Below are 23,494 nucleotides of genomic sequence, written 5' to 3' on the forward strand. Positions count from 1 at the left end.
ATAACACAAATACATGAGCATCCTTGAAAGTCAGTACCTAGGTTGTGTTCACTGATCAGTTGAGCGCAGTTTTCTGTGCTGGTTCAGAAACCGGATGGTTAATAGATAATAACTGTTCCTGAACCTGTAGCTCCTTCCCGATAGCAGCAGTGAGAAGAAAGCATGGACCGGATGGTGGGGGTCCTTGATGATGGATTCATTGTTGATTCCATGAATCAGGTCCAGTCACGCTCTGAAAATCCTGGTTGCTTTTTTCATGACCAGCGACAGATGTGCTTTAAGTCGACATACCTTTTCATAAAAATCTTCAGGAGCATTGTGATAAATCAAAGCCTAGCATGTGAGTACAAATTGGAAAAAGGTTCCCCTCTGGATGCACAAATTCTCTCAGAAATTCTTCAGTCAGACATCCAGAATGGCGCTGTCCATTTTCCTTTGGCATCTCACATATTACTGGTTTGATTTTCATACACCTGCCACTAAAAATAAAGACACTGTGTGGATTTTAAGACATGGGTTTCGAAATCTATTTGTAATAGACAGTAATCATTTCACTAAGTAAAATCATACATCTTTTCAAACATCATTCTTTAGCTTTGTTGATAAAATTAAATAGTGTTTTTTTGCCTTATCCCCAAAAATGCAATGTTTATTTCATTCCGGAAAAAAGGCTACTATTTACTCTTACAGTATACCTGATTGAGAAACCAAGGCTGCTTCAATCAAAACAATCAAAGCTCACGATTGTCTATTTGCACAAAATAATTGTGTATTTATTAGGAAGTCATGCTATGTGATTCAAGCTGCAGAAATCTGATAATCCTGTAACATTTTTCAAAGCACGATCAAGGCAGACTAACAAAAGAATGGCGTCTGTCTCTTTAAGATAAAAAAAAGTCTGAATTCATTCGGAGCAAAGCAACAGGCCCACGTATCAGCAGCAGTCCAATTCCGACTGTACTGACAGTGACAAGAGTAATCCATCATGTCATCAGTAGTCTGATGGCTGTAACAGTGCCTTGTCTCTGTATGTGCATGAAGAAGACTGTGGCAAGCCAGGAGGTAAGCAACACTTAACCCCCGCAAGCCTCATGTTCCTGCTGAGCCCACAACAACTTCTGTCATGTCAGAGAGGCCTACCTAGTGACAGCAAATCCATACCAACCAAGAAAATCTACAGTTGTGTGGCATCTTTCTGCTTCGTAGCCTTGTAACAACATGAAAACATATCACCACTATCACTAAAAGAAATGCCTTAATCATTTGCTCGAACGCTCATTAATAACAGGGGCAAGGACATTGTCCAGTACAAGATAGTCAGGTTTCAACTGGAAAGAATTAAGAATGCAAATAATCGTGTCTGATTAAGCTTGAAACCTAGATATTACGTTAAGTAAGAATTTATTCATTAAATTCAGCGCCATAAAATCTTGTGAACATTTGCATACTGTGGAATTGTTTTAGAGTTATGAAAGATTAACCTTTTCTGACAGATATTAATAGGCAAGCAATAAGGCAGAATTTAAATTAAGTCCATGTTCATCTTATGCCATATATGTTTCTATAATAATTATGAGGTTTGAATTATCTAAAACGTTAACTTTGTTTCTTTTCTCACAAATGCTGCCTAACCCATTGAGTATTTCTAGCATATTCTGTTTTTATTTTGGACTTCCAGCATCTGCAATTTTTTTTCTTTTGATTTTCATTGACATTTGCCTTCTGGATGACATGATTTATTCCCTCTGCCTAATCTGTAATACTTATTCCAAGCTTCTTCTTTAATGGTAAGATTTAGTCAGGAACAAACTGGCTGTATGGGTAGCTGGGATAGCTCTACTATGCTTGTAAATGGTTCCAGGCTATGGACCATTCAGCACCTTCTCATTCCCTTGAGAACTGCAGAGTATTCTATACCCTTTTGGTGGAGCCAGTCTGCCCCGGAACCCAACTGTTGTCAATGGCGATTGAATAAATTACCATGAGTTCCATTAAGTCAGCAACATGATTTCAATGGCAGTTTTGTGTCTTTCAGGGGAAAACTATTGAGTCCCAAAAGGAAAAAACACTTTTAGAGTCAAAATCACTAAGAAAAGTGATATCTATTCCAGCTTTGATTTATAGGAGGCCTATTTCTATGGGTTTAGATGAATATATATATCAGTGTTTTGTACACCACTCATGACTTCCCTACAATAAGTAAAGCTACAATACTGCACTGGAAGCAAAGTTTTATATTGAACAAAGGAATTGAATTGGAATTTCACCCAGTTGCTTAAACACTCACTACTACATGAGAGTTGTCTCTGCTGTGCCAAGCGGCAGGTGTAAAAGGAGAGACTGAACCACCAAGAGACCCAGCTGCTAACCACAGTCACCGCTCGCTCTTGCCCACACTGCACCAGAAAATATGTGTTGCATTCAAAAGATCACCTGGAGGAAATCTGTTCATGAGGGCGCTGTGCTACATGAGAGTGACCTGCACGTGCCTCGGAGAACAAGTGGCAGCTGTAAAAGGAGATGCTGAACAACAAGACCTAGCCACTAACTTCAGTCACCACTTCCTCTTGCCCACACTGCACCAAAGTATGTGGATCCCAGATCCACCTCTACAGTCACCTGAGGACCTACCAATAGACAGCCCCTTAGGAGAACATCTTACTCAACTCGAGTGATTGCACTACTACTGCTGCTGTACATTCATAAACTATATTGCCCAAAAAAATCTGATTTAAATAAAGAAAATACTGTATTTCTTTTTGAAATTTAGGGACTATTGCTGAGGTAATGAATGGCACCTGTTTCCATGCATTAAAGATATTGTTCAGTGAAGCTTTGCTAAAAGTTATGGTGTGAAAATTTTCAGCAACAAACAAAGCACCGTGTATTGTGGACAGAAAACCAGATTAATTGAAAGCTATGTCCACTGAGATATGTTGTAGGGAAAGAACCTTGGAATTAAGACATTTGGTGAAGATCAAGGTGATGAGGAGATTAGACAGAACTGACAAGTTGCTAGCTGGGTAATAGACTGCTAAAAAAGTATGGCAGCAGGTTGATGGTAAATTTGGTGAAGCAAGGATGAGGCAGGGTGTCCTGAATTATGGACCGCTGCACATGTCAGTAGGCAGGGTGTGGATGGAGGGGTGATGTGTGGCTGTCAATCTGCATGTTGTCGTTGTTAAACTGGGTTTAGTGTGGTCAGGAGGTCAGAGGGATGGAAATTACTCGTAGGGAAAGGAACACCCCCGAAAGGGAGCTGGGCATATAGATCCATTACTGACCTTATCAACCTGGGGAAGAAAACTGTGCGTAAAACAACCTACTGGAGAGAGCAGCACCCATGGAGGGAAAGGGCTTGTGGATGTTTTAGGCCAAGATGCTGCATCAGAAACATTGACAATTCCTTTCCCTCCACAGATGCTGCTTGACCTTCTGAATTCCTCCAGAAGTTTCTATTTTTGCTCTACATTCTAGCATACGCAGCTGCATATGTCTCCAAGAAACCTTTGTAGGCAGAACACATTTAAATAACATCAAAGTGGGCCTCACTGGTATCTTGCTGTGCGTGTGGGAATGAAATCCAACGAGCGGCATTAGGTGGCCACTATTACAGCTGAAGACCACTGGGCACATCGACACTTCTCTGTTTCTCAAGTGTATTGTTACAGGAGGAAATACGTGAGCCTTGAGCACATTAACTTTCCAGTTCTCCTTTGTTTTTCAGTATTACAAATGTGACAAATATTTATTGTCATGAAGGGTGTGTGCAAATGACTCTATGAGTTGTGCACTTGACCCTTTACATAAAATTCCTGCATGTTATTCCACCCCGATTATTAGACTCCAAATCAGCTCTATTATTATTTTTTTCTCAGCTCAATCTGGTAAAATCCGAGCTACGGACTTAGCCAAGCACGTTCATTTCTCAATTGCTAGGAACCTTCAGACTATCCTAGTGGTGTTTAATAATGTGGCTATCCAGAGATTTTATTTAAATATTGTTCTGTAGGCCTAATTGTTTAATGTTATTATGTGATGACTTTGGGGAGATACCCGCTGTATATGTTACTATTGGGACAACGTAAACCCTGCTCGTATTCCATAGTCTTTCAATTTCCTCTTTTAATTCAGCATATTTCTGGTGTTTTTCACTTCTTAATTATTTGCTCTCTAACAATGGGAAAACACGATGCAGTAATTTTAAACAGGCAATTTTAAAACTTAAAAAAAACCTTTTTATCCAGCAAGTCCCTGAAGTGAAAAAAAGACTTTTTTTTTACTTCATATCAAACTGATCCATTGTGAGTTAATGCAATACATATTTATATTCAACAATGTCTAATCTCTGCTTAGTCTAATTAACATATATTTAAATACTAATGAATCGTCTGTGGCTAGTGGGGTGCTCTACTGATTGACAGCAGCCAATGAATACCTGGGAACTTGCAAGGACTATTTAGTAAGATCTCAACAGTGTGTGTCATGTGATATACTTTTATTTCATTATAATTAAGCACTCAAACTGAATGATGGAACACTGCAAGACCACCAAAAATGAAATCAATATCTTCTCCCTTTTGAGTGTTCTATAACGTAGTATAGATCTTTAATTTTATAAGTGAAGATACCAAATTTTCTGTGCTAGCAATGATTTATTTGACGGTTGATTAAGTGTCTGTGTGATAGAAAAAAAAATGGTAAATAACTTGAAATATAGAATGTACCAGCAAGTAAAGGATGCCTCCGCATCCAGCACATCTTTCTCCACAACCTCCTCCATCTCCAAAATGATCCTACTTCTAAATATACGTTTACCTGCTCCTCCCCTACCTCTGCTTTCCGCAATGATCACTCCCTCCACGATTCCCTTCTCCATTTGTCCCTCCTGTATTTATCCTTGCAAGAGGACAAAATGCTACACCTGCCCACTCACCTTCTCCCTCAACTTCATTCAGGACCCCAACAGTCCTTCCAGGTGAGGCAACACTTCACCTGCGAATCTGCTGGAAGGAGAAACCAATATTCAACCCATCATAAAATTGGTTGTTTTGCAGCAAGAGTACAGTGCAAGACATAAAAAAAAACTAGAAGTTATAAAATAAATAAATAGTGCAAAAGATGAGTAGCAAAGTAATGGGTTCATGGAGCATTCAGAAACCTGATGGTGGAGGGGATGAAGATGTTCCTGAAATGTTGAACGTGGGTCTTCAGTCTCCTGCACCTCTTTCCTGATGATAATAATGAGAAGGAGGTCCTGGATAGTGAGGACCGTTAGTGGTGGATGCTACCTTCTTGAGTCACTACCTTTTCAAGATGTCCTGAATGATTGGGAAGGGTTGTGCCCAAGTTAGATCTGGCTGAATTTACAACTCTCTGCAGCCTGTTGCAAGCGTGGACATTGAGGTGTCATACCAGGCTGTGATGCAACCAGTCATCATGCTCTTCACTATATACCTGAGGAAATTCGTGAGAGTTTTTGTCAGCATACCAAATCTCCTCAGTGCCCAAATGAAGTATGGCTGCTGACATGCTTTCTTGATAACCATAACAATGCGCTAGGCCCAAGATAGATCCCCTTTGAGATATTGACGCCAAGGAACTTGACACTGCTCGTTCTTTTTCCCACTGATGTCTGAAAGAGGATTGGTGTATGTTCTCCCGACTTCCCCTTCCTGAAGTCCACCATCCTTGGTCTTGCTGACGTTGAGTGTGCGGTTGTTGTGACACCACTGACCTATCTCACTCCAGTACATATCTTCATCACCATTTGAGATTTTGTATAGATGGTGTTTAAGTTCTGTCTAGCCACACCAAAATGAGTGCAAACAGAGCAGAGCAGTAGGCTACACATGCATCCTTGAGGTGCACCTATATTGATTGTCAATGTGGAGGAGATGTTATTACCAGTCCACACTGAAGGCCGATTTATACTTCTGCGTCAACTCAACGCCGTACCTGCGGCGTCACCATGAACCCTACGCAGACCCAGCGCGGATCCCTACGCCGTAGCCTGACGCGCACCTCTCCCAAAATGTAACTGCCCGTCCCAGCAACACAGACCGCAACAACTGTGATTGGTCCGCTTGGTAGCATCGCATTTCCTCCTACGCTGCAACAGCTTCCCATTGGCCGACTGAAGGGCAGGGAAGGAACTCTGGCTGCAATGCTTTCCATGAAGCTTTACAGACCTCCGAAATTATAGAGGACACATTTTGCTTTTACGATAAAAGACGCTTGCTTTAAACTTGTTTACCCCGAGAAAGACTACCATGACCATGATGCCTTGCATGGGCAGGTGTGTGCGCATGCGCGACGTGCCCAAATTGCAGAATGATGCAGACAGACACACCAATGCACAAGTATAAGGTGCTCACAACACGCACAGGCCACTTGCGTAGGTTATGGCACTCAGTTGACGCAGAAGTATAAATCAAGCTTAACTGTGGTCTCTCAATAAGGAAGTCACAATCTAATGAAGAGGGAAATACAGAGGGTGAGGCTTTGAAGCTTGTTGTTTAGGAGTGAGGGGATATTGGTGTTAAATGCCAACCAGAAATTGAATATCAGACTTTGATATATGTTTTGCTGTTGTCTAGGCGCTCCACAGCTGAATGGAGCACCAGTGAGATTGTATTCCCTGAAGACCTATTCTAGTGGTACGCAGATTGCAATGTTTCCAAGTCCATGCTCAAATTGGAGTTAATTTTAATCCTGACCAACCTCTCAAATCTCTGTAGATGTGAGTGCTATCAGGCAATAGTCATTTAGGCAACTCAACCTGATCTTCTTGGTCACTCATAAGGTTGATCCCTTTTTGAAGCAGGCTGTAGGAGTGAGAGGTTGAAGGCGTCCTTGAATACTCCAGCCAGTTGGTTGGCAAAGGTTTTCAGTACCTTGCTGGTTACAATAAAAATATATATAAAAGTAAATAAGTAGCACTAAAAGAGAGCAAACAATATGGTTGCATTCATGGGTTCATGGTGCATCCAGAAATCTGAAGGTGGAGGGGAAGAAGCTTTTTCTAAAATATTCAGTTTGTGTCCTCAGACTCCTACATCTCCTCCCTGATGGTAGCAATGAGACAAGGACATAACTGGTTGGTGAGGGTCTTTAATGATAATCCGGTTAGCTGCAAACCAGCTATTTCTTAGACCAATGAATTTGCATTAAATGACCACTTCATGAGCAAAGTTTGGGTCTGTGAAAAGCCATGGATTACAGCCAATTGCTCAGTTTAAGTAAAAGCAAAGCGTGTTCCAGCATGTTTTCTCAATACTAACCTAGAATCCATCAGAACCACATGGAGTGGTTCCCGAGTTTGGAAATTAAAAAAAGAATAATGCTTAGGGGCAAAAACAGGATCAAGAATATATTCAAATATTAAAAGCAGCTCTATATTCTCCTTAAGATGATAAATAACTGGATGTCCTACTACCAAGGTTTGGAACAAAAAATAACTTGTAATTAAACTTGCTGGGGGTGCAGTGCTCCCCATTTACCAGCATTTTGTACTTCTCTCACAAACGTTCCTTTTGGGCTTGCTAAGAATGAGATCTCTATACTATCACAGCTTAAGCCTGCTTTGGAGATCAAGGTACAATATCTAATTGGAGCATTTCTCCCTTCCTTAAATGTATTAAAGTTTTTAACGGGCAGAAATTGACACGTTTCACCTAAATGGATAAAGTATTATTCACCTATTTTATTTTTTGGAAAGTGCAATTTACAAAAGCAATAAACAATGTTTTTGTACACTTATTTTCATCTTTTGTGTGTATACACAAATGTACCTTCCAGTCAACTTAGTATTCATGAGGACTATTATACAAATGTGCACCTGCTGCGGTCAGATGGAATTATTAATAAACCTTATATTTCCATCTGACCACAAATGGTCAAATGTTACAAATACACATATTACTCTATAAAGTTCAATTGTTACCTTGGCGTCTGCAGTGCCATCATGTGGATTTGGTTTGGTTTTATGTGAAACATAAGGCACTGATTTGTTGCAGCTTATAATAATTTGCTGTTTCCCCCTTAAATGTAAATATGGTAGGTTGGAGAGAAATAATTTTGAAAACAGTTTGAGCTTTGTAAAACTCATATGAAAAATATTCTTCTCCTTCTGATTCTAACTCCACTGTATAAAATACCAATTGCTTTATTCAAAAAAGTTAAAGCCAGCCAAAAATATTTTGCTCCTGAAACCAAACAATAATTACAACTTTATAATATTACAATTTGCACTTCATTTTCTCGATTTGAGAATGGCCTGTAGTGCTTCAAAGAGAGACTGCCTTATCCTTTCAAAATTGCAATCCTTCAGAGAGGCACATTAAGTGATAAAAATCAATGCCTTGAATAGGAATTGCCTGGGAGGGTTCAAGCCAGTTTCAAGATAAGGGGAGAGATTAAGGCATGTTTGCTTCAAACAGTGCTGCCGAGCACTTCAGACTCACCTTATTCCTTGATGATCTAATAAGAGGCCATTTAATTTCCAAGGCTAAATGTCCATCAGTTGTCACCTCTGCTGTCCCATATCAAACTTTCAGGAAACACAAAGCACCCAGAGTGCCTAATCAATAATGAGATCAGAAGATGTTATCCTTAGAGAAACAGCTCTTGGATATTTTGTTTGGAAAAGATTGTCTTGGGGAATGCACGGGCCAGGTCCTCTTGTCAGTGACAATAATGCACACAGTGTGATTGAATGAGTCAAGATAAAGGAGATGTAGCAAATGGAAGAACAGCAGCCAGGAGAGCAAAATAATGAAATTAGTGCACTGCACTGTTTGGGGCAAGTTTAAATTACTGCTGGGCACAAACGTTTGCTTAGTCTTGATAACACATCACTCTTAATGATTCGAAGTTGCAGAGGGAGCTCTAGTTTAGGACTCCGTTTAACTGGAGCAACACTTCATATCACAGCAGAGTTCAAAATTAGTTTATTGATGCCAGTTTATAGGTAATAGTTTTTTAAAATTTTTGTATAGAACTCTAATGTATGAATGCTATATTTCATGGAAAAATGTAATTTAGATATTTGAGATTAAGATAGCTTTATTAAAACAAAATTACCATGTTGATCAGATTGAGTACGCAGAATCCAGAGGTACGCGTATATACAGTACCTCAGATCAGATACCCATGAACTGTCCTATTTAAATGCATGGAAATACTGGCATCACAGGTAAGGTTTTATTTATTTCATTTTATTTTGAGAAACACCACAATAACAGGCCTTTCCAGCCCAATGAGACTGTGCCGCCTAATTACACCCATGTGACTAATTAACTTACTAAACTGTACATCTTTGGAATACGGGAGAAAACTGGAGCACCCTAACGAAACCCATATGGTCACAGGGAGAACGTACAAGCGCCTTACACACAGTGGGAGGAATTGAACCCAGGTCACTAGCACTGTAATAATGTTGCGTAAGCTGCTCACTACTGTGTCATCCCAAAATCTTTTGGCTTCTACGAGGTCAAAAGATGAAGAGTTTAGATTTATGTACCAGTTTTCATGCTGGTTGGAAACACCAGGTCCCGACTTTGGCCGTGGCGAGTCCGTGAGTTTGGGATGTCTCACGCACTCAAAGTCTGGTTTGTGTGAATGCTGTGTGATTTACTGCCCCCGGCAATCACCCGTCGGCAAGAAGTTACAGAACGTGCACTGCATACAATTAATAGAAAGTATATTTTAAAAGGTTAACTTAAACAAACAGTTATTAAAGGAAAGAAAGAAAAAAAACAAAAAAGACCTATTATACTTAAACTGTCACATATGCACAGTGGAGCTCAAATCTTAAACTTGTTGGTAACTCACGCGCTGGCCCCTCAGTCTGCGTGAAAACACACACCACCTTCCGAATGTCACTTGAAATCCATCTCGAACAAACAAGCTCTCCCACTGGAGCATTGGTCCTTCCTCCTCAAAGTCAATCATCACCACAAAGCACCTTGTGCAACAGGGACAAAATCCTCCAACATCTCCCCTCCTGTCTTCTTCCAACTTCCACCAACAAAGACCACTCATTACCAGGTGGACCCAGAGAAAAAGATTCAAAGATATATTCAAGTTCTCAGAGAAACATGTAACATCCTCACCACCTTATAATCTCTGGCCAATACCTGTTTAAAGTAGGGAAGGAAGGAGTATTGTGGAGTTCACCCATCCAGGGGACACAGAAACCATAAATAAATGTCAGAAGGAGCTCACACCTTTGAAACTACCCAGTCTCCTGTCCGTTGAATTCCCCACTGGCCTCATCAGCCATCCCAGACACACAAAACTGGAAAGAAAGCAAGTCATCCTTCTCGCAATGGACCGTGTAAGAAAAGAGGCTTTTAAAATATAGTCAGTGCGGTAACAGCTTCTTCGAGATTGTCACTTTGTTGGAGTGGAGAGGCTTGCGAGATCCTGAAATTGTGAGAGCAAAGCCGTCTGGAGTTTAGCCATCTGGCACTCATCTCCTAGTAGTGTCACCCGTGGTGGTAAGATCAAGGGGAAGTTTCCAGACAGAGCGATCCGACCAAGACTTCAACAGTGGAGCTGGCAGTTTTGTTTATTTATTTATTTATTGAGATACCTCGAGGAACAGGCCCTTCAAGCCACGCCACCCAGCAACCCCCAATTTAACTCTAGCCTAGTCGCAGGACATTTTACAATGACCAATTAACCTTCCAACCGGTACACCTTTGGTCTGTGGGAGGAAACCGGAGCACCCGGAGGAAACCCACATGGTCACAGGGAGAATGTACAAACTGCTTGCAGACAGGTGATTATACATCACAACCGCGGTGAAGGTGGAGGAATGCTGCAGCAGTGAAGCGCCCTCAGTCGTCTCGCTTTCCATCCCACTGGACCCCGATCCTGATCTGTCAAGAATCATGTGGCGACTACCTGTGCATCAGCCTCCCCGAGTTAAACAAAGTCACACACAAGAATTCTCTATTAAGGGAATCCACCCTAACCTTCCAATTATGTGGATTCTAGATCCTGCAGCCAATTAGGAGAACTTCATTCTCAAACAGCTTCTACAAATGCAACAGAGGCTTTTCTCAGCAAGTGCTGTGCACTGCAGTAAGATGAATGACCAAATAAAATATTTTTGATGATAGATGTTGCAAGGTCAATGAGAGAACTCCACTGCTGTTATTCAAGTGGCCCCAAGGGGATTTTCTTTCCATCTAAGGTCCCGGACAGGATCATTTTAATTCCTGAGTTAATGGCATCATGCCCAGGACCAATATTTCTCACCATTCCCTTCTCACCCTGCGATGTCAACTTTGAAGGCAATTAAATGTCAACCATGTTGAGCGAGTTTGCCGTTAGATGTAAGTAAGTTTTCTTTCCAGGACAATTAATTAAAAAAAAACAAACAAGTTCTTGTAACATTTACACACGGAATTCTGTAGATGCTGGAAATCCAGAGCAACACATGCAAAATGCTGGAGTATCTCAATAGGTCAGGCAGCATCTATGGAGAGGAATAAAGAGTCGATATTTCAAGCCAAGACCCTTCATTAAGGCATTTATTGTCATCACTATTTCAGCTTTTTTGGATTCTTGATTTGTTTAACGAAGTCATATTCCAGGTTGAATGTGAACTCTAGTTTTTATTGCTTCAGGCCTTCTGTTTACTAGTTCTGTACTTTTTCATTTAAATGTTGGCACCTCTAGCAATACCCAGCCTAGTATCATCTTGAATTATATGTCCATGCCTTTGTGAGCTCTCTGGCACTGGCAGCCAGGCTGCATGTGTGTCAAGTTATTGAACTACTGCATCTCTTCTGATTCTGCTCCTGTGAATCTTGACTTTATCAAGATTCCTCAACCCAGAATCCCCTGAAATTCTGAGGCTAATTAAATAACTAAATAATCACCTTCATGGTGTAATCATTTGGTTCATCAAAGAATTCTCGCAAGTATTTCTCCCCTTTGCTGCGGCTGACCAAGATTAATTATACACTGAAACTTAACATCTTTCTAGGTGGACTTGTGAAGCCAGCATAACCCAAGAAGTGAACCTTCCAAACAATGCTTCGAAGTTGGCCAGATATGAATTATCAGTGTTTCATCAAAAACTGAACTAAATACATATCCACGTCAACTTACAATAGCAAGGGGTTTATCATCAGCTTACTTTGCGAATGTGTTCGAGAATTCTGGCTGAAGAAAATATTACTGATCCAAAATCTTGCCCTCAATAATTCTGTATTGGGAGTCAGCTATACTAAACCCTGTCCAGATACACAGGTAGATAGGTAAAGCTGAAGAATTGTAACATAGATTATTACTGCAAATACTGATTTCATCTATAGTGTTGTACATAAGTGAAAAGTTGGTTCAGACTTTTAAAAATCCAGTTGTTTCTATCTAAATTACAGAATAATCTCATTAAATATACTTTGTTTTCTTATTTGTTTTCTTTTGCTTGATGAGATTGTTTTTTTTTCCTGCCCTTTTATATGTATGTTGGGTATCCACTGAGGACCTTGAACATCTGGCTGTTCCTAGCAGACGAACAAGGGAAAGCTAGGCAGCAAGTCTTGTAATCTGAAAACAGCTCATCCAATGTCCAGATAAGGGACTTCATAGTCATGTGGCTTTCACCTAAAGCCTGAATCAATAATTCCAACCACCTTCTTCTCCTGACCCAATCCCCTGGGAACAAGGATAACTCGTTTTCATTCCACTTCGGTGTGTTTTCAAGTGCCTATCAAGACTGACGTGGAATCCACTGATAATGCCACATTTCGGCAGGTAAAAAGTGCTTGAGAGAGTTGGCAGGTGACTGGGAGGTAATACCCTCTTTCCATCATTTTTGTAGGGCTTTCACTGGCTTGTGACAAAAAGATTTGAGATTCTCAGTGCCTTCAGGGATGCCCCTTCTCCATTTCAATTGGGCATGGGCTAGGAATAGCTACAGTTTGGGAGAGATATTATAGTTTTGCATTGTGGTCATGGTGGACAATTATGGATGATATTCTGTCATGTAGTAACCACAGATGGAGACTAAGTTCCGACAATAGCCAAATCTGAGAAAAAAATCTTCACATTTTCCTTCCAGAGCTTCCACAACAATAGTTATACCCAATCGCAACCAGGCCTAAGTCAACCAACTTGGCATAAACCAAAGATCAAAGTTATTCCTACTCAGGATAATTGGGCTGCTTAAAATATTCATATTTCATGGTGACAACATAATTAGGAACAGACATCATAAGGTAAAGTATATTAGTTCACCTCCTATTCAACATTAATATTTATATCTAATTTATTGTATTTTTATTACACTAAAGTAATAAAATTTCCAAAATGGATTAGCAAGTCTGCAGTGACTCACCTCAGGCCACCTCAACAAGCCAGAAATAGAGGAATACCATTAAAATGTTTTTGAGACCCCCAAAGGCAGCTCAACCTTAAAATTTCCATCATTCAGGGTAAAGATAATAGATGGATGGGAATGAAAAAAATCCTGAAAATTAAACTATCCTGACCTACATGTATCTGTATTTCCCTTTATCACCACTAGCACACAAGATCTAGGAACACCTTAGGCATTACCCAGAGTAGCTCAAGATGACCTATCATCTCCCCAGACAAAATTGCAACGGCACACCTGCTACTGGCTCCTCTATTCTTGGACTTAATAGAATAAAACTGAGTAACTAATTACAGCACTGTGGGAGATGTTATGCAATTTCTCAAACAATTCAACTACTGCATGATCTTAGTGTCATGAAAGTCTACCTCATTCAAAACATCAATACACTTACTACAAAATGATTCCCACTGTTCAGAATCAATCAACTTCACAATTTGCAAAATATCCAATAATGAGCTTTGGAATGGCTTCTAGAGCACAAAAGTTGGGAGGGAGCTATGCTAGTGTTTACTGTACTTAGCTGCATTCTTCCTGTCTCCTCGAGCAACACATTAGGAATGCTTACTCAGGCAGGCAGAGTGAAAACCCAGAGATCGCGTGTCAATCAAGATTTCATTAAAAAGGATTCTTCTGCACTAGATTTGTAAGCATACCAGCATTGCAGAAGATGACAGTTTGAAACTGAGAAATGTCTTTGTGACTTTGGAATGACATTCGCTGTGTGAGTTAAAACACCCACACAGACAGTTATCAACACTGGTGTGTATTAAGAAATTGAATTATGCAGAATGATACTTCTATAATCTTGAGATACAGATACTTCTATAGTACAGAGAAATTGATAATTTACAGACATAAAAATTTGAAAGAGGACATCTCCAAAAGAAAAAAATATCAATTCAGCATATTTTGATTACAATTTATAGCAATTTTCCTTATATTACTGGTTAAAAAAAAATTAATCTGTATCTCTGACTATGACTGCTTTTAATGGCCCCTGCAGCATTCAGTTTGGCATCTACTGTATAATGAGCAATTCCGAGCCAATAGTTTGGGTTACACTGCTAAGTATGGACCACTTAAGTTGCAGAAAGTTTACTGAGAAAGCAGAGCCATAGAAATATATCGAAGATCGGATGTAGCCAAGTCTATTGTCTGGATAATCAGGTTAGTTGCCTTTAAGTGAGACAGTAATGTGACTTGCTAGACCTACAGACACAGAGTCATAGAGTTAGATACTTGGAGTAATAATGTGCAATTTTTGAAAGAATGGAATAGTAGACATCATCCAATTTCAACTTCAAAATAACTTAAATAACGTAAGATTGTACACTTAATAGAAGGGTTAGATAGACCCTTCAACATCTTTCAGGTCCTCCATGCATTGAACAGAATTTTGCAGACAAGCCGCTGGCCAGGTAGGTAATTAGATGTCATTTCATCAAAATTAGTTAGCATCTGTTTAGATATTTTGTAAGGACCTACCTTACAAAAACCTTCGTGAAGTGTGTGCCGCATTAGTGGAGCTAGCAGGGCCGCTGCCTCAGACAATCAGATTAGTCTGCATCCTGGGTCCCTCTCTGGCTGTGTGGGTCCCCTCTGGGTTGTCCAGTTCCCTTGCACAGCTCAAAGATGTCAGGGTTGGTAGATTTAAATATCCTGGGATGTGTGTTGGTGAATGGTAGGATCTGGGTGGGGGGAGTGAAAGAGAAAGTGGACAAAATAAATGAAAGGGAAAAAAATAGGTTAATATAGTAAAATCACACAAACTAGGATATCTGCAGATGCTGGAGATCCAAAGCACCCTTCACTTCTCCCGCTCACCTGGCTTCACCCATCACCTTCCAGCTAGCATCCTTTCCCTCCCCTACCTTTTAATTCAGGCATCTCCCTACTTCCCACTCCACCCTGAAGAAGGGTCTCGGCCTGACACATCAAGCATTAGCTCTTTTCCATAGATGCTGCCTGACCTGCTGAGTTCCTCCACCATTTTGTTTGTGCTGCTTTAGGCTACTATAGGATGAGTGTGAATGGGTGCTGGATGGCACTATAGGTGTGGACTTGGTGTTGTGTTAGGCCTGTTCCTGTGCTGCATCTCTCCTTAATTCTCTGCCACTGGAAGTCCTGCAAGTGATGTTTCTGTATCACCTAAAGGCGACTAAACTGACCTGAGTCGAGATGAAGGGTGTCAGCCTGAAACTTTGACTGTTTATTCCTCACCACAGATGCTGCCTGACCTGCTGAGTTCCTCCAGCATTTTGTGTGCATTGCTCTGGATTGCTAGCATCTGCAGAATCTCTTGTGTTTATGACTGACTATCCAGGCTATAGACCCAGGTGAATATGTTCTCTAAAGTTACCTCCACTTAAAGAGTTTTATTTACTCCAGAGTTCCATCCAACATCTTCTCACTGCAGGTACCAAGGAATAGATTCAAAGGTTTGAAGGTTCAATTTCATGTCAGAGAAATGTATACAATATACATCCCGAGCTGAGGATGTTCTATGAGTCTGTGGTGGCCAGTGCGATCATGTTTGCTGTTGTGTGCTGGGGCAGCAGGCTGAGGGTAGCAGACACCAAAAGAATCAACAAACTCATTCGTAAGGCCAGTGATGTTGTGGGGATGGAACTGGACTCTCTCACGGTGGTGTCTGAAAAGAGGATGCTGTCTAAGTTGCATGCCATCTTGGTCAATGTCTCCCATCCACTACATAATGTACTGGTTAGGCACAGGAGTATATTCAGCCAGAGACTCATTCCACTGAGATGCAGCACAAAGCGTCATAGGAAGTCATTCCTGCCTGTGGCCATCAAACTTTACAACTCCTCCCTTGGAAGGTCAGACACCCTGAGCCAATAGGCTGGTCCTGGACTTACTTCCTGGCATAATTTATATATTACTATTTAACTATTATGGTGCAACTGTAACGAAAACTATTTTCCCCCAGGATCAATAAAGTATGACTATGACTATGAGTATGATTATGACTATGAGATGCTTTTGCTTTGCAAACATCCATGAAAGCAGAGGAGTGCCCCAAAGAATAAATGATAGTTAAATGTTAGGACTCCAAAGAGAGATTTTAAAATTAGCTTTATTTGTCATATGTACATAACACATCAAAACAGACAGTGAAATGTGTTATTTGCATCAGTGACCAACACCGCCTGAATATGTGTTGGGGACAGCACACATGTCAGCATGCTTCCTGCGCCAACATAGCATGCTGTACTTTACTAATCTAACCTGTGTGTCTTTGGCATGTGGGACAACACTGCAGCACTTGGATAATAAGGCCTATTATCTAACAATTGTATTCACATTTAAAATCAGTTTAAAATGTTTATTTCGCATTAGGTTGTAATTTTGCACAATGGCCAGTAATGATCAGCAAAGTGTAAGACAACTGCAGACGGGAGATTTAGGGTGACGTTTATCGCCGATTTATTCAGATGCACCATGCGTTGAAAGCCTGGTCTGAAAATATATGCTTCCATTCCTCATCCCCTGCCAAGCACTTCAGAATCCCTTTAACCTTGTACAAGTGGTAGAACTGCTCTTTTCATTATACAATATCATGTAGCGGCATGATGTGCATTGTATACATGAAACTATTTGCCATGAATCAGAATCAAAATAAGGTTTATTACCACTGACATATAGATAGACAGATATAATTTATTGATCCCAAGGGAAATTGTGTTTCGTTACAGCTACACCAACCAAGAATAGAGCATAAGTATAGCAATACAAAAACCACAAACAATCAGACAACAATATGCAAACTATGCCAGATGGAAATAAGTCCAGGACCAGTCTATTGACTCAGGGTGTCTGACCCTCCACAGGAGGAGCTGCAAAGTTCGATGGCCACAGGCAGGAACATCCTCCCATGAGGCCCAGTGTTGTATCTCAGTGGAATATGGCCGGAGTCTAACAGCAAAAAGTTCAATATCCTGTCTACAAACACATTCCTCGATTGTAACATGACCAGGATTGCACCATCCGTTGTTAACCAGAACAGCAAGCCCCCAACTCCTTTACGCTTACCGCCCTCAGTGCACGTTCGGTCAGCCCGAACGGTCTGGAAGCCCTCCATGGAAAAGTTTTGGTCAGGTATGTCCTCGCGTAGCCCCGTTTCAGTAAAACATATAACACTGCACTCCCGAAATGTTCTCTGACGCCTGGCTAGCACCGTGAACTCGTCCATTTTATTACCCACCGAACTCCTCTTCTCCATAAGTCTCTGTTGTCTCGACCCCGTCCTCTTTCCTCGCCTTTGTGATCCCCCTCTGCATCCTCTATGTGTTTTCCTCCAGATTTCAGCAGGGGTGTCATGAAATGTTATGAAATTCATTGTTTTATGACAACAGTAGTGTAAGACATAAAATAAGTAAATAGTTCAAAGGGGGAATAGTAAGGTAGTGAATATTCACTACCAAACTATTTAATTGCTTCTGTATATCATCCACTGTCATTTTTCTTTGTTGTTTTAAACCACAAAGATACTATTCACTCTATCAACTTGTGCATCCAGACTACTTAGAAAAAAGGAAACTTAGAAATGCATGCACAAAACCAGCACTGCCCAATGGGTCAATCCAGATGGCAACTCACCTTTTACTTCAGAACTGCAAATACTCTGCCTTTCTCATTGTTTCTGTTTTCCTCCTTCTGTCTAAAATTCCTGATGCAGAAAGTATTTCAGATGTTAGTTCAGATTCAGAATCACAATGCAGGAAGAAGTGTGAAAGCTACTGAAAATGTGTCCTCTTTTTCTTTCTTCCATGACCTTCTATCTCTTTCACCAATCAACTTTCCAGCTCTTCACTTCATCCCTCCCCTTCCCGGTTTCACCTATCACCTGATGTTTCTCTCTCCCCTTCTCCTCTCCCCACTTTTTAAATCTACTCCTCAGCTTTTTCTCTCCAGTCCTGCCAAAGGGTTTCGGCCCGAAACGTCGACCGTACTTTTTTTCCATATATGCTGCCTGGCTTGCTGAGTTCCCCCAGCGTTTTGTGTGTGTTGAAAATGTGTAGTGCAGGATCAGAATCATTCTTATTGTCACTGACGTACTTGAATGTCATTAACATTTGATGTTTTGTGGCAGCAAGTACGGTACAAGGTATTTTTAAAAAACTATGTTACCTAAAATAATAATAAGAGTGCAAAAGAGGAATAGCAAGGTAGTTTTCATGAAAAAGGATCTAGTACTTTCCCAGCGTATGTGACCAATAAGCTCTTTTTGGGCTTCCCTCTTGGTACAGGTATCAATTATAACCGACATTTCGATGACAAATAATGGCAGAGTTTGTCATCAAAACTTTGGTTATAATCCATACCTGTACCAGGCTGGAAGCCCGAGAAGAGGTTATTAGTTTTCATGAGTTCATAGACCATTCATAAATCTGATGGCAGAGTGGAACTAGCTGTTCCTGAAACACTGAGTGGGTCTTTAGGCTCCTGTATGTCCTCCCACATAGTAGTAAGGATAATAAAGCACGTCTTGGATGGTGAGGATTCTTAATGATGGATGCCAGCTTCTTCAGGCACTGCCTTTTGAAGATGCCTTTGATGGTGGAGAAGATAACCCTCTGCAGTGCTGTGGAGACTCCATACCAGATGATCATTGTTATTGTAGTCTCAAGGTGGTAGTGTTGATATCATGTCTACCAGTCTGCTTTCAAGTCACAAGGTAGACTTGTAACAGTGTGCCTCCTGTAGAAGTTTGATGACACTAGAAGATTGACACAATGACAGAAAGAAAGCTGCCACTAGAACTCAAGCTGACTTCTACCAGGATACAGGGCAAGGTAACTGCCCATTAACTGGGCAATTAATAACCTGGGGAGTTCTTGATTGCGGTATATATCAGATATCAGAATCAGGTTTATTATCACTGGCATGTGACATGAAATTTGTTAACTTAGTAACAGCAGGACAATGCAATACATAATCTAGAAGAAGAAGAAAAAATAATAATAAATAAGTAGATCTTATACTTATACTTTATACAGTATACGCATATTGAATAGATTAAAAATCGTGCAAACAACAGGAATATGATATATTAAAAAAAAGTGAGGTAGTGTCCAAAGCTTCAATGTCCATTTAGGAATCGGATGGCAGAGGGGAAGAAGCTGTTCCTGAATCGCTGAGTGTGTGCCTTCAGACTTCTGTACCTCCTACCTAATGGTAACAGTGAGAAAAGGGCATGCCCTGGCTGCTGGAGGTCCTTAATAATGGCCACTGCCTTTCTGAGACACTGCTCCTTGAAGATGTCCTGGGTACTTTGTAGGCTAATACCCAAGATGGAGCTGACTAGATTTACAACCCTCTGCAGTTTCTTTTAGTCCTGTGTAGTAGTCCCCCCACCCACCACCAGACAGTGATGCAGCCTGTCAGAATGCTCTCCACAGTACAACTATAGAAGTTTTTGAGTGTATTTGTTGACATACCAAATCTCTTCAAACTCCTAATAAAGTATAGCTGCTGTCTTGCCTTCTTTATAACTGCATCAATATGTTGGGACCAGGGAAGATCTTCAGAGATCTTGACAGCCAGGAACTTAAAGCTGCTCACTCTCTCCACTTCTGATCCTTCTATGAGGATTAGTATGTGCTCCTTCGTCTTACCCTTCCTGAAGTCCACAATCAGCTCTTTCGTCTTACTGACGTTAAGTGCCAGGTTGCTGCTGTGACACCACTCCACTAGTTGGCATATCTCACTCCTGTATGCCCTCTCGTCACCATCTGAGATTCTACCAACAATGGTTGTATTGTCAGCAAATTTATAGATGGTATTTGAGCTATGCCTAGCCACACATTCATAAAGAGTAGAGCAGTGGGCTAAGCACACACCCCTGAGATGTGCCAATGTTAATCATCAGAGAGGAGGATATGTTATCACCAATCTACACTGATTGTGGTCTTCTGGTTAGATATAACTGTGATGCACAGTTAAGGGAGCTCCAGACACCGGAGAAGATTTTCTAAATCACGTATGTTCTCTCCATAATCGTGTAGGTTTCCTCCGGGTGCTCCAATTTCCTCCCACATTCCAAAAACACGTGGTTTAGTAGGTTAATTAGTCACACGAGTGTATTTGGGCTAGAAGGGCCTGTTATTGTACCCTGTCTCCAGATAAATAAATAGATGATAATGTGTGTCTGTTCTTCTCGCTACTTTCCAGCAACAATGAATTGTTTCATTTGGTTTACATGAGAGGTGAACTTCAATTACCTCCCTTATAAAGTACTGAACTACAAGTTGTCACACATATCTCTCAGTACAACCCAGAAGGATCCCCATAGTGACCGATGGTCATATTGACCTTGACTGCAAATTAGTTCTTGCCCTGCTATAACTCATAGCCATGGCAAAAGGAAGCACATCTACATGAAACACTCGCAGGAAAGCAGCATCCATCATCAGAGACCCATACCACCCAGGACATGCTCTGCTCTCTCCTCATTGCTCCCATCAGGAAGAAGGTTCAGGAGCCTCAGGACTCACACCACCAGGTTCAGGAACAGTTACTATCTCTCAACCATTAGGGAGTTGAATCAAAGGGGATAACTTCATTCAGCTTCATTTGCCCACCATTGAAATGTTCCCACACCAGTGGACTCTCTTTTAAGTACTCTTCATCTCATATTCTTAATATTTAATGCTTATTTTATTTATTATTATTTGGTTCTTTCTGTATTTGCACAGTTTGTTGTCTTTTGCATACGGTTTGAACGCCAAGTGCCCGAGTTGGTGTGGTCTTTCATTGATTCTGTTAAGGTTATTATTCTATTATGGATTTATTGAGTATGCCTGCAAGAGAATGAATCTCAGGCTTGTGTATGGTGACATAAATGTACATTGATAATAAATTTACGTTGAACTTTGAAAATGACAATTTCAGTACGAAGCACCTTAAGCCTAAATGAAGCACAGAACATAACTTCAAAGAAAACTTTGTGATATTGATTTGAGTTTTAGCAAAGAGATAAAAATGTCCAGCACACTGTAAATAGTTATCACCATTTATCAAAGTTGTGTCATGTAATTTTTTTTTGTCTGCCTGAGAGGAAATTGACAGGAAATCACACTGGATTCAAAGAACAGTAGATCTAGCAGTGCGAGACTGTCTCAGCATTACACTAGAGGGTCAGGTTCAGATTCAGGTTTATTTATTTATCACATGTACATAGAAACATACTGGGCAATGTGTTGTTTGGGTTAACAACCAAGATGCCGAAGGGTGTGTTGGGTGGAGTGCACAAATGTCACCATACAGTCTGGCACCAACATAGCATTCCTACCATACTCAGCAGAACAATACAGAATGCAGCAAAACAGAATATACCAAGCAACCTCAAAACAAGCCCCATTCTTCACACCCATACATTCATATGTGTTAGAGTGAGTTTTTTTGGGTAAATAATTTGTTTATGCTCAAATGACTTTGGCCACCAGACTTCTATTTGACTATTTGACAAGGTACTGTGGAGTGAGTCCACAACAATGCGCTTCCTAAAAAGGTGTGAATACCAGATGCTTCTGGCACCATAGTTTGACCAGATGCTGTAGTTTCGAAGACAGTATTACCTATATATTATAAATACTAATTGTCTTCTATGGTAGCACGTAACATGCCAAATAAATGTATTGTGGATTTAATTGCATTCCTAAAGGCTGTGGATACCAACCCAGACATGTTGGGCTCAGAAGTAAAAGAGGAAGTTAGGTGGTGTGATATTTTGTATGTAGCTCCAATAGGAAGCATTGTCTATGCATTGTCTATAATGTTTTAAGTAGTGGTTGCCTTTGTGCTTTCTACTGAAAGCGTCTCCGTCCATGTGATGCCTGCTGTACCTTGTTGTGCCGAATAAAGAAGCTGCTTTGTATCTACCAGTGACTCTGTCCCTTCGGTGATTTCATCCACGCTACAACAATATGCAGTCCTCCAGTCCCAGGACAGACCATCTTCAGCCTCCAGCCTCCAATGGATTTGCAAACATTGGACCTTCAACTTCCCAAGAGTTTGTTCTAGATTTTGGGCTCTAACCCCTGTAGTGTGACTTTAGCCCACAATAGCTGAGAACAAGATATGTATCAATGTTGTCGTGGCTGGATCTTGTCTGCACCTGTATGATCTTCTACATCAGAAACACTAATCTGGGATAAATCATAAAAAAATGGGGATAATAAATATATATTGCAACTTATTCAATGATAAGTAAATTGCATTTCTGAACATTGTTCTAAAGTTCAAAGATCAAAGTAAATTTATTATCAAAGTGTATATATTACTACACATTACTTCGTTTTGGTATTTACAAGGAAAAAAAGAATACAACAGAATTTTACAAAAAAATATACACAAAGTCTGACAAACAGCAATGTGCAGAAGAAGACAAAAACTGTGCAAATAAAATTAATATTGAGAATATGAGTTGTGAAGTGGTCTTAGACGTGAGTCTGTAGATTATAGAATCCGTTTGGAATAATGATGAATGGAGTTACCCGCACTGGTTCAGAAGCGTGATGGCTGCAGAGTAATGGTGTTCCTGAACCTGGTGGTGTGGGACTTAAAGCTTCTGTACCTCCTGCCCAATGGTGTTAAGGAGAAGAGGGCATGACCTGGATAGTGGAGTCTGCTGCTTTCTGTGTGGCATTTTGGGCCCAAAAAGGGGTTAGAGCCCAAAATCTGTGTGTCCATTTAAATGTATTCGGTGGTGGGGATAGATTAATTTGGATGTTTATTCATTTTTCAGTCTGTGACATAATATTATTTTTGTGAAGAAGTAACAGAAGAAGTTATAAGAAAAATAGAGTTCTGTGCAAAAGCATTGGGCACATATATATATAGTTAAGGTGCCTAAGACTTCTGCACAGTACTGTAACTTCAATTTACTGTTCGCAATTTACATTTTAACTTAAGAACTGAAGACTGGTTCTTGTTTGAATTAATATATGCTGTATTCACAGAACTCCAAAGTACTCCCTAACAACAAGAATGAAAAGAGTCAAGCTCATCATGGAGCGAACCTCATTGCCATTTACACTACTGTGCAAAAGTTTTGTGCACACCAGCTTTATATAT

This window comes from Mobula birostris, chromosome 19, assembly GCF_030028105.1.
Source record: "Mobula birostris isolate sMobBir1 chromosome 19, sMobBir1.hap1, whole genome shotgun sequence".
Taxonomy (NCBI): domain Eukaryota; kingdom Metazoa; phylum Chordata; class Chondrichthyes; order Myliobatiformes; family Myliobatidae; genus Mobula; species Mobula birostris.